Source organism: Biomphalaria glabrata, chromosome 1 (assembly GCF_947242115.1).
Source record: "Biomphalaria glabrata chromosome 1, xgBioGlab47.1, whole genome shotgun sequence".
In the NCBI taxonomy this organism is placed as follows: domain Eukaryota; kingdom Metazoa; phylum Mollusca; class Gastropoda; family Planorbidae; genus Biomphalaria; species Biomphalaria glabrata.
In genome coordinates this window covers 3,737,674-3,752,500 of record NC_074711.1, presented here as the reverse complement: position 1 = coordinate 3,752,500, position 14,827 = coordinate 3,737,674, and the positions used below count along the sequence as shown (strand labels likewise).

The following is a 14,827-nucleotide window of genomic DNA, read 5'->3' as shown; positions in this document are numbered from 1 at the left end:
ATCTTCCTCTAACATCTTCCTCTATATCGATATAATTTCTTCCTCTAACATCTTCCTCTAACATCTTCCTCTAGCTCCTACTTCTTAACATCTTCCTCTAACATCTTCCTATAAAATCTTCCTCTAACATCTGACTCTAACATCTTCCTCTAACATCTTCCTCTATATCGATATTATTTCTTCCTCTAACATCTTCCTCTAACATCTTCCTCTATATCGATATTATTTCTTCCTCTAACATCTTCCTCTATATCGATATTATTTCTTCCTGTAACATCTTCCTCTATATCAATATTATTTCTTCCTCTAACATCTTCCTCTATATCGATATTATTTCTTCCTCTAACATCTTCCTCTATATCGATATTATTTCTTCCTGTAACATCTTCCTCTATATCAATATTATTTCTTCCTCTAACATCTTCCTCTATATCGATATTATTTCTTCCTCTAACATCTTCCTCTGCCATCTTCCTCTATATCGATATTATTTCTTCCTCTAACATCTTCCTCTGCCATCTTCCTCTATATCGATATTATTTCTTCCTCTAACATCTTTCTCTATATCGATATTATTTCTTCCTCTAACATCTTCCTCTAGCTCCTACTTCTTAACATCTTCCTCTAACATCTTCCTCTAACATCTTCCTCTAACATCTTCCTCTATATCGATATTATTTCTTCCTCTAACATCTTCCTCTAACATCTTCCTCTATATCGATATTATTTCTTCCTCTAACATCTTCTTCTAACATCTTCCTCTAACATCTTCCTCTAACATCTTCCTCTAACATCTTCCTCTATATCGATATTATTTCTTCCTCTAACATCTTCCTCTAGCTCCTACTTCTTAACATCTTCTTCTAACATCTTCCTCTATATCGAAATTATTTCTCTACTACAAACTAAAGCTAAAAAGTAAACCTAAACAAAACTTTAAAATATAGTTTATCAACACCTTCTCTACTCTATACACCGGAGACACTAAAGCTAGCTATTTATAGTTTTTTTCGCCATGTATGAAAAAGGCCTTACATTGTTTGAGCATATTCTACAAATGGATTTGTTTTTAAAGTATATACATGTTTTCGGTTCCGGGTAAACACCAACTAAGATGTCTGGTTAGCTGAACAGTTAAATTCTAGGTTCATACGAAATGTACAGACTGTTTTTTTTCTTATGGCACACATGTCGCTTGGCACTCGTTTCCAGAATCTCAGATAGGTTTATAAAACATGTTCCGAGATTAGACACTGTTAAGGAGACCTAAGATAAGACGAGGTTAACATGACCTAGGATAAGACACACTAACATAACTTTATATGAGACACAGTTAAGACTTAAGACACAGTTAATTATCTTGAATTAAGGTAAGACACACTGACATGAATTTAAATAAGAGACAGTTAACACCTAAGATAAGACACAGTTATCATGATCTAAAATAAGACACTACTAACCTGACCAAAGATTAGACAACTAATAACAACAACAAATAAGATAAAAGGCAGTTAAGACCTAAGATAAGGCACACTATTAAGACATAGCTATGATGAGCTAAAATAAGACACAACTAACATGACTAACACAAAGTTATCATGATCTAAAATAAGAAACAAATTAAACAAGATCTAAGATAAGACACTACTAACAAGACCTAAGATAAGACACAACTAACGAGACCTAAGATAAGACACAGCAAACAAGACCTAAGATAAAACACAGTTAAAAAGATTCAAGATAACACACAGCTAACAAGACCTAAGATAAGAAGACCTTAAATTTCAGAAAGAGACACACAAAAAGATAAAGCGATATGAAGAAGTGTGGGGGGGTTGTGATATAAAATACCCTGAAGAAAAAAGTCAGAAAATGAAAAAGTAGAATTGATACGATGATGAGAGAAATACCAAAACAAAACACTGTCAATAACATTAGATTGAAAGAAAGAAAACCTGACGTTGCCTTCTAAAGAGTACAAATAACTTTGTGCTACATAAGCTTAGCTTGAGCTCTAACCTCCTGGAAGAGCCTAGATCGAACTCCAAATCCAAGAGCTTAGATTAAACTCCAAACCCCCTGGAAGAGCTAAGCTTGAACTTCAAACCCCACTGGAACAGCTTAGAAGTTTAACTCGTAACTGCTTTAAAGTGCACACAAGCTAATAGTTTATAGATCTATTTGCTTTGAGCAAAATTAATTCTTCAGTAATCTGAACCAAAGAATCCATTTATGAAAATCCACAACAGAATAAAATAACGACATTTAAATGTAAATCAAATAATCATTCTTGTCAAAAATTACTTAAAGCCCTTGAAGCGAAATTTCGAAAATTCACATAAAATTCACACGCCAACAGCACCACTCATCACTCACTGAGGACAGTTATTTTTACGTTAGTCCCAGTACCACAACGGCCACAGAAGTAAACAGAGGCGGCACCGTGAACAAATTACTCCCAGCGACAAGTAGTCTGTGTGAGTTGTGAACCTAACAGATGTACTCACTCCACTAGTCCGCACGTGTACTAAAAAACACCCCGCTGTAGCTTTTAAAGTAATGGAAATAGATTTTTTTTTTAATTTTTTTGTGGTGTGTGTCCAATTCGGAACCAACTCTTGGAAGTTAACGGCCAGAACAAAAGCTGAGATCTAACTTTGAACAGAGAAGCTAGAAAGTGTTGTGTGTGGCGTGTGTGGGGGAGCGATTAGAGGGCGGGGAATGGCTTGGGCGTGTGTAGGGGAGTTCTAGAGAAAAGTAGTAGGGAGAAGGGGTTTGCAAAGAGGTACTACCTGGGAGAGAGAGAGAGAGAGAGAGAGAGAGAGAGAAAAAAAAAAACGACCAGGTGAAACGGAAGTTTGAGTGGCAGGGTAGATGATGGCGACGTAGATTGTAATTTACAGGTAAACCAGACCTGACGAACAGCGGATAGACAGACGGGCAGAGAAGAGATGAACAGCGGATAGACAGACGGGCAGAGAAGAGATGAGAAAGAGAGAAAATGAGAGAAGAGAAATTAGTTGGAGGAGAAAGTCGCCGCTATTTTCTCTAAGTAATTGGTGAAGTGTAATTAACGGTAATTGCTTTGGGTCAACTTTAAGTTTTTTGTTACCTAGCAGGGGACCTAATGCAGAGATCATGCACAGAATTAGCCTCTAAAAACTGAAAAGCTAAATGTCTTTCAGGTTTCTACAAGCGTAATTTTATCACCCCCCCACCCACCCACCACCCACACCACATCCCCGCCTCCCCCCCCCCCTTCCCGCAAAAAATACAAGTCTCTGGTGAAGCCACCGACCCAGATGTTAATGAATAATATAAACATGTAGATAAAACATGTGTGTTTTTGAAGCTCAAACTTTCTATTCCCTGCATCTGCGACTCAAAGCTTGGGAAAAGATTACTTACTGGTAACTTGGGGGAAAAGACTAAGCCCACGTGACTTAAAAAAAGACTAGTTCCTTGGGACTAAATTTAAGACTAGTTCCTTGGGAGTAAATTTAATACCTGTTCATTGTGACTAAATTTAAGACTAGTTTCTACGGACTAATTTTAAGACTAGTTCCTTGGGAGTAAATTTATTACTTGTTCCTTGTGACTAAATTTAAGACTAGTTTCTACAGACTAATTTTAAGACTAGTTTCTTGGGACTAAATGTAAGGCTAGTTTCTTGTGACTCAATCAAAAAATAGTTTCTTCTTACTAGTGAAAGGACTAATTCTTTGTGATTTAGATCTATTAAGTTTTAAGTCATTGCTATCAACAAATGCACAGAAAGACCATACACAATGTTCTTTTAGTGCTCAAAGTTATACATGCAAGGGTTTAAAACCAACACACACACACACAAAACTCTGTTTTAGTGCTCAAAGTTATACAGGCAAGTGTCTAAAACCAACACACACACACAATTCTCTTTTAGTGCTCTAAGAATAAGTTATATATGTTTAGTGTTAAAAACCAACACACACACACAAAACTCTGTTTTAGTGCTCAAAGTTATACAGGCAAGTGTCTAAAACCAACACACACACACAACTCTGTTTTACTGCTCTAAGACTAAGTTATACATGTTAAGTGTTTAAAACCAACACGCACACATCCGCGGTGTTACGACTAGATACATATACACAACATAATTAATGACCTAGATTGTTTCACCCTCATGTTCACCCACACGGTAGTCTGTTGAGACGATGGGGCACCACCCATGATATGTCGACCGTCTTTCTCCATTCCTCTCTCTTTTTCACCTTGACTAGTGTCCCTTTTAATGACAGGCCCGTCCATTAATTGATTGTTAAAACAAAAGATTGTTTACTTCGAAAGATGCATTGTAAGTCTGCAAGGCCTCTCTTTGCTTTTCTTGAGCCTTACGTAGCGTCAATATATTGATAGAACCAAGAAGATGGCTGCAGACGACTCCATATAAACACTGTATCTTGTATTAATTATACAACTCTGCTGGTTAAATCACACGTTTCTTGATGAAGTATGAACCATACAGCTTTTTTGATATCAGGGATTCTCAGCATCTCAAGTTTGTTATGGCACGATTGGGAATTAGTTATTTGTTTCGTAGAAAGGGAAAGTTTTGACTTAGAGACAATGACGCGACTAGTAAAAACAAGAGGATTTGAGGAAGAATGTAATCCTCAGTAGCAGACGAGAAATATGCACATTAAAAATTTCTTTTCTCTATCTGTCTCTCTCTCTCTCAGTCTCTCTCTCTATATGTCTCTCTCTATATATATATCTGTCTCTCTCTCTCTCTATCTGTCTCTCTCTGTCTGTCTCCCTCTCTCTCTCTCTCTATGTCTCTCTCTCTGTCTGTCTCTCTCTCTATCTCTCCCTCTCTCTCTCTCTCTATCTGTCACTCTCTCTGTCTGTCTGTCTCTCTATATCTCCCCATCTCTCTCTCTCTCTCTCTCTCTATCTCTCTCCCCCGCTCTCTCTCTCTCTCGTATCTCTCTCTCTCTGTCTGTCTGTCTGTCTCTCTCTGTCTGTCTCTCTCTCTCTCCCTCTATCTCTCTCTCTCTCTCCCTCTATCTCTCTCTCTCCCTCTATCTCTCTCTCTCCCTCCCTCTCTCTCCCTCTATCTCTCTCTCTCTACCTCTCTCTCTCTCTCTCTCGTATCTCTCTATTACTCGTCTCTATGTCTCGTGCCATTACCTGTCTCTAGACACATTACAATCATTGAAAGTCAAATAGTTATGACACGAACCGTAAGCCAGGCAGAACAAATGAAATGACTGCATGGCTATCTCAAGCCAAACAAGATTGTTGTTCCTGTATTTTAGGGGGGGGGGGAAGGGGGGGTACACAAAACAACTGTGTCAGTTAATTTCTGTTTAGTTTGATGCAGCCGATATTCAATCATTCTGGATTAAATGACAACCAGTACTTCAATCTCTCATGCCCAACAAGTCTGGAGACATTATTAGCTCAATAGATGCTCATAATTGTGGCACTTTGTAGCAGATTTAAACATTATATATATTGTTATAACTCTGCCATGCGCACCGCCATCCAGGCTAGTGCTAGAAGGTGCGCACTGCGATGTACTAGACCTAAAAGGATGTCAACATTAGAAAGAGAACGATTTCCGCCAAAGTCGAGAGCCAATATGGAGATACCGTGCTAAGAGAAGATGTTGCTTTTGTGTAACTGTGATGTCCTGTAAATAAACATCGATGTCTCGTTGAGTTGCCTCCCTTAAGTTATTACTATATATATAGTCACCGAGACTTAGATCGAACACTAGAAGCGCAGATCTAGATTGCTTAGAAAGGTTTCCATTTTTTTTATTCACACACCTAGTTCTGTTCTCGGCAGATTCTCTGCAAGCTTTTGGCGAGAGCATCACCTGATCTTGAGGACTTAGCCCATGTGAAGGTAGCATTAAAAGATCGGGGTCTTCATACAACATTTACGCATTATAACCAACACGACTTATTGCTGCGCTTTTGTCAGGTTTAAGGTTAGAGTTAGAGTTAAATGAGAATTGCAGCACTTGATCTTCACCACTGAATATCGAAGTCTTCTTTACATTATTTCAGATAGCTGAATTTATCAATTGAAGTCTTCTGATACCAAAAAGAATTAAGACTAACATCTTCGCATTGCCTTAACTTGTGCATGTCAGATTTCCATTCAGAAACAAAGACTATAACTTGCAAGTCCAAACCTTGTCTGGACTGCTGGGGAACAGGTGGACAGTTCTGGACTTAGCTATAAGCCAACAAAATCTATAGCTTAGGTCACCCACTTGCTTGGGGACATGGGTGGACTGGGTGCTAAAACCGGCCTGGCATTTCTATACAACCCAGCCCACAAATTGTATATCATATGATAGACATCCAGTTCTAGGTCTACCTGTCCTCAAAATCATTCTGTTAAGTTTGATAATGTATCTATAACTGAATGCATGCATAAAGTGAACACTATGTCCTTATAAGAAATAAAGGCCTTAGGTTGCTTTTTAATCACTAAGTATATAGGCCCTAAAGGGATGGAGCCTGCTAGTAACACTGTCTACGGATGTAGGCTATTACATTATTTCGGATAATGTGCTAGATTAAATTAGCATTACACTGTAGAGTCTGCAAAAGATTTAAAAAAAAACAACAACGCTCAGATGGCTTCTTTTACAAAAGAATATTATAAAACATTTAACTATTTAATTGGTTCTGTTTGACCTACCCGTCTACCGGCCTAACGTGCATTTGCCCGAATGCCAATGTAGACAGTCCGCCCCTGCTTGGGGGCCCCACAGAAATAGTTTTAGGGATATTTTCAATGATTTTGAAGAAAAGGCAAAGAGAAATGTTCCTTATGTTGATTCCAAGGGCCCCGTAGCTCTAATTACTTAGGGCCACATCAAATCTATTTCTAGTCCTGGGGGCAGGCCACGTTCGAGACGGGGACCATTGTAACCACTAATTGTAATCGAATACGACATTATCAGGCAGCCAAATAATAAAGAGTGTGTACATTTGTGTACGAAATATTATTCCAAGTGTACTAGCCAATACTTTTGGTAATGCCAGTATAGCTTGCATATTGTACAATGGTAAAGGTGTAATGTCTGATCCAGGCTGCCACTAAACAGCTTATTACATTTGACTTGGCTGCACATACGTGTGCATTATGTCTGAGATCGATACCTAAATACACGAAACGTCATCGATCTCTGGGTTTCAGTTAGAACAGTGTTTTGTAACCAAGGGCCCGCGGACCACTTCCAGACACTCGCAACAGAATTTAATGTCTTTGTTCTCGTATTTGTTTCAAGCCTAGATCATTATATTCACAGACCTGGCTTACTGCTGCACACATTTATCTGTTCCTTCGAATATTACAAGCGCTTGTTGGTTGCCCGTATATCATATTTCAGTTCAGTTTAAAGACATAAAAAAAAAACATTGAGTTCGAATCCCGCTTGATGAGCGCCTAAAGGCAGCAATGAAACATCCCTCCCAAGAGTTCCCAAAACAGATTGGACTCGAGCAAGCAAGATGCGCTACTCAAAATTAATTTTTTAAAATAACTTCCATTAAAAATACAATGAACTTTCTTTAATTGTTATATTCCTTCAGTTCCCATCTTTTATTATTATTTTTACCATAAGTTTACGACATTTACAACAATGGCACTAAGACATTTATACCTTTTTACGATAATGGCACTTTGATACAGTTATACCTTGTTACGACAAGAACACTTTGATACAGTTATACTTTTTTTACGACAAGGGCACTTTGATGGCATTTAGATACATTTTTACCTTGTTATGACAATGGCACTTAGATCAGTTATACCTTTTTAATTACAATGGCAATTAGATACTGTTAAACTTTTTTACGACAATGGTACTTAGTGATACTTATTCACGACAATAGCACTAAGATACAGTTACGCCTTTTCTCGTGTAACCAAATATTGCTTCAACTGTGAAAGCGATGCATGAATACAAGAGTTTTATTGATTACCATTACTAATTGATTGAACTATCTACATTTCGAAACACAGTCCTAGACTGTGTCCTAAACACATCAAAACTAAACACAGTTCTAGACCTATATTCCTAAACACATCAAAAACAAAGATGGTGACTAAAAACAAACATGGACACAAATAAAATGAAAACAGCCTAAGTCAACTTTTTCCAGCACTGGAGTAACGATAATGCAGCCATAAATCATCGTCTGGTCGAGGTCGGGTCTTTGTTCAACTTTGACCTTCTACAGAAACACGCAAAAGAGAGTTCAGAGGTGAATACTTACTTCCTGTGCCATCGATTGCACATCAGGATTGACTGCGCGTGAAAGAGAACTCTCGAAATGATGACGTCAAAATAAATGTGAATTTAACTAAGAAGAAGAAGAGGAAAGGGCATTAAGCCTGTCGGATTTATAGAATTACTTTTTTTTTTATTAGGAAAAAAAATGTGCTTTGATTAAAGTATTTTTAGAACGTGGGAAAATATCTGAAATATTAAGATCACTATTACAATAATACATCCAAGCCAAATAATAATTCAAAACAAGAACAATTATAATTAATTGTACTTCAAAATGGATGCATATCCATGCCTAGCAAGATTTACAGTATGTACGGTGTACAGCAGTGATGCCCAAAATACCGCCCGCTGGCCGCATACAAGCAGACATGTAATTCAATCCGGCCAGCCGAAACATCGGCATAAAGTGTAGAAAATCCCCTCTCCACACACAAAAAAAAAAGTTTGAAAAACTTATCTTTCCCCACGTTAGGGTCAGTGGATTGGTAGCGATAATTATCCAACATATGTGTAAAAAAAAATGGCTCTTTTTAACTCTTTCCACCAGAATGTAGTAAATAATTACGGAGGGAAAGAGTTAAAGAGCATAACATTCAACAGCTTTATGAAACTCATGAACTAATGTAAGTACTCGTCATAAAAATGGTTCATTGTCTATTTCACTTTTTTTTTTTATTGATGCGGCCCGCGACACGAGTGTCGGAAATTAAAATGGCCCGCAGGCCGAAAACGTTTGAGCATCACTGGTCTATTTCACCTTTTTTTTTTTATTGATGCGACCCGCGACACGAGTGTCGGAAATTAAAATGGCCCGCAGGCCGAATACGTTTGAGCATCACTGGTCTATTTCACCTTTTTTTTTTTTATTGATGCGACCCGCGACACGAGTGTCGGAAATTAAAATGGCCCGCAGGCCGAATACGTTCGAGCATCACTGGTCTATTTTACTTTTTTTTTTTTTTATTGATGCGGCCCGCGACACGAGTGTCGGAAATTAAAATGGCCCGCCGGCTGAATAAGTTTGAGCATCACTGGTGCACAGAATACGGCAGCATTTTCAAGACCAGATAAAGATGTGTATGAGCATTGTTTTAGCATTGTAGACTTATATAAGAAACATTAAAATATCCTACGAATAAGAAGATTAACTCTTTCTCTCCGTAATTATTTACCTCATTCTGGTGGAATCAACGCTGATATCGTCAGTTAGGAGAGAAAGAGTTAATAGTGTTAGGCACTTCCGCGCTGTGTCTTATGCAGAGAAGTCAAACGGAGGGTGACTCTCAAATCATGAACTTCAATAACACAGGCGAAAGGCCAACAATATAAGGTAGTACTGAATGTCGAACAAGAAGTTTAATTATAATGAATGGAACCGTCGAAAGTCATGCTAGCTCTCTACGTTCCTAAAAAGCTCCTTCTCTAAAGCCGTCCAAGAGTATTCTGCTTACATAAAGACAGCTTGCCGCCCTATTCGCTAAATGGCGTGTGATACTATTTTTTTAGCGGCCCCCGTAAGGGGAAAAAGCCGCTATTAGGTTTGTGCAAAATGTCCGTCTGTCCGTCTGTCCGTCTGTCCGTCTGTCCGTCTGTCACACTCAGATCTCGAAAACTAGAAGAGATATGAAAAATATTATTTCATCATTAAATCCGGCTTGAAAAGTTTAGGTGCAACGGCTACTTTTGGTTTTCTAAAAGCAAACCGTTTAATTTATAAAATTAATTATGCAAGCGATTTTTTCATAAAAATACACCAATTCTAAAACAATTACGTAAATGTAAGGGAGGCAATGTTACAATATGCTAACAAAGATGGGCAATTTTTGTGTATTTTCAGTATCACTAAGTCAAATATATTTTTAAAATGTACAGGAAATGTTTACAACAAATACAAATAATAGTTAAAGACGTTTTTTCTGGTCAACTAGCTGCTAAAATTAAAAGAAAACATTTCTGTTTGTTTATAAAGGCTAATAATGCACTTTGTATGTAAATATCACGCACATTTTTTTAAATGTACTTTTTATGCAGCGATTTTCGTGCAGTAGCCTAACGTCGCAACATGATCAGGTGCTAAACCAATTCCTTAAACTTTTTTAAAAAATCAGATTTTATTTATTTTTTGTTTAGTGTCCCCATCCGAATAAAAGAAGCTTATTTTTGTGCGTTTTGTCTGTTGGTCGGTCTGTCCGTCACGATTAGATTTAAAAAACTAGAACTCTAAAAGCTATTGAAAATCTGATTTACCCTTTAATGTTCCTCCCATAACATCTCAATAGTTTTAAGTATCTAAAATTGATTGTTCCGGATTTTTTTGTGCAAAACTAATCAACGCCAACAAATGTTTGTTTGCTCTTCTAACTTATATTACATTCCATTTCCATGCTTAAACGTTGCAAAAACACATTATCAATAATATGTTGTTCCGTTTTTTATGTAAATAGCATATTAATGCTAAATCATAATCTCTATACTGACTTATATTTCATTAAGGGTAAAAATGTTCCGGATATTGTTTTATAAAACATGAATTATGCCTAATGATTGTTTGAAATCGCATAAGGCTTTTAAAAAAAGTAATTTACTAGAATTGATTACTGAAAATTACTTTTTAGACATTTAATTTTCTTGTAAAACATAACATAGAAGTTTTGTAATCGATAAAGAAAGTTCCGGATTTTGTTTCTTACAAATCGTCGCCAGAAATTTCCGAATTTATTTAAAAATCTACTAACGCCAAATAATTGTTTGAACTCCCTCTTCTAATTAATAAACAAATAATCTTCTCATTTACGAAATAATGTTTTTACGGATTTTTATGAAAAATATTTTAACTCACTACTCTCTTACAGTACATTTAACTTTCTACCTAAAACATTAAAAAATCTAATTATCGTTAATATTATGTTCCGATTTTTAAGGAAAACAGAATCCAAACACCAAAGTAAGGTATGAAAATCTCTCCACGTGGCTGTAGTAAATCTAATTTTTATACGAGACCATCCAAAAAATTTAATTAACGGTATTACATTTATCTGAAATTCTCTTTTTCTTTTACTATTTATACAAACATCCGGAACAATCTATTATATAAACTTTTCAATTGTGTTCATACCTAAAAATTATTGCGATGTTTTGAAACGTAAAATAAAGGTTAATCAATTTTTAATAACTTTTAGTTGTTTTTTTATATCAAGATAACGGACAGACCGACTGACAGACAAAACGCAAAAACAATGTGGCTTTGATCCTTTTTAAATAATATCTATTAGAACTCAGTGCACCAATGTCTATGAACCCTCGTTAAATATCTCGTGTAAATAAAGACATTTTTTTTTATGGTACCGGTAGAGGTACTAGCCTATTGTGAGGTAATGGAATTTTTTTTTCTTTGACGTCATATGAATGGACTCTTTAAATGTAATGTTAAAAGAACGCACTCGGTGCACCAATGTCTATTAACCCTCGAAAAAATTGCTTGTATTAATAAAAACATATTTTAGTCTAACTAAGCCGTGTGACGTAGTGTTTTTTTTTTCCTTTGACGTCACATGGAATGAATTCTTTAAATGAAATGCTAAAAGAACGCACTCGGTGCACCAATGTCTATGAACACTCGAGAAATGGCTCGTGTTGATAAAGGCGATTTTTAGTCTAGCTAGGCCTTGTGACGTAGTGTTTTTTTTCCTTTGACGTCATATGGAATGAATTCTTTAAATGAAATGCTAAAAGAACGCACTCGGTGCACCAATGTCTATGAACACTCGATAAAAGGCTCGTAATGATGAAGGCGATTTTTATTCTAGCTAGGCCGTGTGACGTAGTGTTTTTTTTTCCCTCTGACGTCATATGGAATGAATTCTTTAAATGAAATGCTAAAAGAACGCACTCGGTGCACCAATGTCTATGAACACTCGATAAATGGCTCTTATAGATGAAGGCGATTTTTAGTCTAGCTAGGCCGTGTGACGTAGTGTTTTTTTTTCCCTCTGACGTTATATAGAATTAATTCTTCAAATGCAATGAAAAAAGAACTCGGTATAGTAATGTTTATTAAGCCTCGTTATGTGACTCGCGTTTAAAAAAGGAATGATATCTTGATTTAGATCTAATCTAGATTTTTTAAACTAGATCTAGATTTTTATTACAGTATATCTAGATCTGGATTTATATTCTAATTAAAATTATTTTAGAGTCTAGATCTAGAATTTCTAGATCTAGTTTAGACTAAAATAGACTAGATTAAGATGTAGAATTTCAATTTCTAAACTTAAAGTGTAAAAAAAAAGAAAGTGTAGATTTTCATTTCCAAACGTTTTGATCAATATTGTAATGTTTTAATATACTAAAACTAATCTACTATTTTTTTATTAAATTTAATTTTAAATTTACGGCAAATGAATCTTTGAAACATTATTACTTTTGACCATCGGATGGCTGCCTGGTCGTGCGGTTTGCGCGCTGGACTGTCGTTCAGATTTATGGATGGCCCAGGGTTCAAACCCTGCCCGCTCCCATCCCCCGTCGTCCTGCGGGAGGTTTGGACTAGGAAGTAATTATCTTCAACTCTGAAGGAACATCCGAAACGTGTAAAACATTTTACATCAAAATTAAATCACCTCTTGAATATTATTTGCGAATATGCAGATCCGACAGGGATCCGACTTCGACGGGGGCCGCCTCTGAGTTTGTGTAACACAAACTCTCTTTGTAATCTTGTTTTATATGCTATTGGAAAATGTTAGTAAGAGTAACAGTTGCCAAAAAATAATGAATGATATTTTGTAATGGTTTGTAGAAGAATTAAATTAGCGAGAGCCTATACAAAACAAATCTATGAATAAATTGAGCTTTACATCACATACCTATAGAAGTTGTATAAATAAGAAGACAAAAGCAGCATTATAAGTAAGTATTTAGACGAAAACTCACAGAAGCATAAATAATACATACAATTAAAGGCATGACGCTAAGTATCCAATCCCATATAATATAAATCATCCGTCGTCATCATTTTTTTAGTTGATATACTTCGACTTATTTTGTTTATATATACTATAATTATTAAGTCAGTAATGATTAAGTCTCTGCCAATACCCCATTTCAAATCAACACCCCCCCCCCTCGAATATAACCATCAACTCTCTCGCATATGAAAAAAAAAAAAAAGGAAAATAGTCAACAGCTACTGATATTAGCATGAGATGAATGTATGCTTCTGGTAAACTACATACAAAGTAAATCTAGACGCTGAAACAAAGTAGACTCCAAAATGTTTGATAAAAAAAAAATTGAATATTTAGAATTTTTGTGCACATTTCTAATAAGGTCTACTTCAAAATAGAGAGGAATTTCCGTGCTGCCTTTAGCCGCCTAATAAACACAATTCCACATGAGTCGCGAACTCATCGAGCTCCGTTATAGGTAGCCAAGCCAAGCCGAGCGTTGTTTGTCCCATTATAATTATCAACGGTGCAAAATGTTACTTTTTTTTTTTTTTTTAGGATACCTCAGCTTTGTAGCTTTTGACTTCAGTTGTCGAGCTGTTTACATCCTAGGAATCCTTGGGCTTTTGCCTCTTTTTTGGGCATTGCCTCTTTTTTGGGCTATTTGCCTCTTTATTGGGCTTTTTTTTTTTTTTTTTTTTTTTTTTTTTTTTTTTTTTTTAATAACAAAAAGATGCATATTTTATTAGTAAGCGTACAAATTATGTATTTACATTTTAAAGTACAATGATTGCAAAACATAGCAATGCATATAGTTACATTTAGGTTGTCATAATATTTTAACGATTTAAATTGCTTTGTATATGGCGTAATTTTTTTTCCAATAGCATATAATGAATATTTTTGAAATTTAAGGTTCTTAAAATATATGTGGTGAGAATGTCAACAATAGATAATTAAATAGAAACAATCAAAGAGTGAAAGTAGAAACTTAAATGATATTAAAACATTTTAAACATCGTAGTCACATTTTTTTCCACTTTGTCTACATTGCTTATGGTTGTTTCCTTTGTGCTTTGCTACATTACCCCAGTTAACTTCTATGAAACGTGCATACACATCTATGTGTGTACACACTTATGCACAATGTTACTCTATTAGTCAACCAATCTTGAATTACTATAAGATTTTAGCAGGGGATAGCGCGAACGCAGTCCCCCATACGCAAAAATTACGCATCCGAGTCACCCACATTTGGGGTGATCGCAGGCTTCAGCCCACCCGAAGTGCAATGGATGAGCCTCGACCTGGGAGAACAGCCTTGATGTTCACTGTAGTCTCCTGTGCCAGGTAAGTATGAGAATATTTTGAGGGTCAGGGGAAGTCTTTAAAAAATTAATGTAACAGATCTAAGCTTAACAATACAACATTACTATAATTTAAAAACGGAAAAGATAATGAATGTTGGTAACATATTTCATAAGATGTGCTATTATTATATAACTATTTACATTTATATGTATTTAAAAATATTTTTTTTATTTAATTAAAAAATATTATAGAAAAGTTTGAAATAAAA

At 35.8% G+C, this 14,827-nt stretch overlaps 1 protein-coding gene and 1 non-coding gene across 2 annotated transcripts in view; both read right to left on the bottom strand.

Moving 5' to 3' along the window:
- The window catches only part of LOC106076031 (endothelin-converting enzyme homolog), a 259,051-nt gene that overhangs the window by 163,210 nt on the left and 81,014 nt on the right, over nucleotides 1-14,827 (bottom strand). The gene's annotated exons all lie outside the window — the stretch shown is intronic.
- On the bottom strand, nucleotides 14,442-14,606 carry LOC129924320 (U1 spliceosomal RNA). Its single transcript, XR_008776304.1, has one exon. It is a non-coding gene; the product is annotated as a U1 spliceosomal RNA (small nuclear RNA).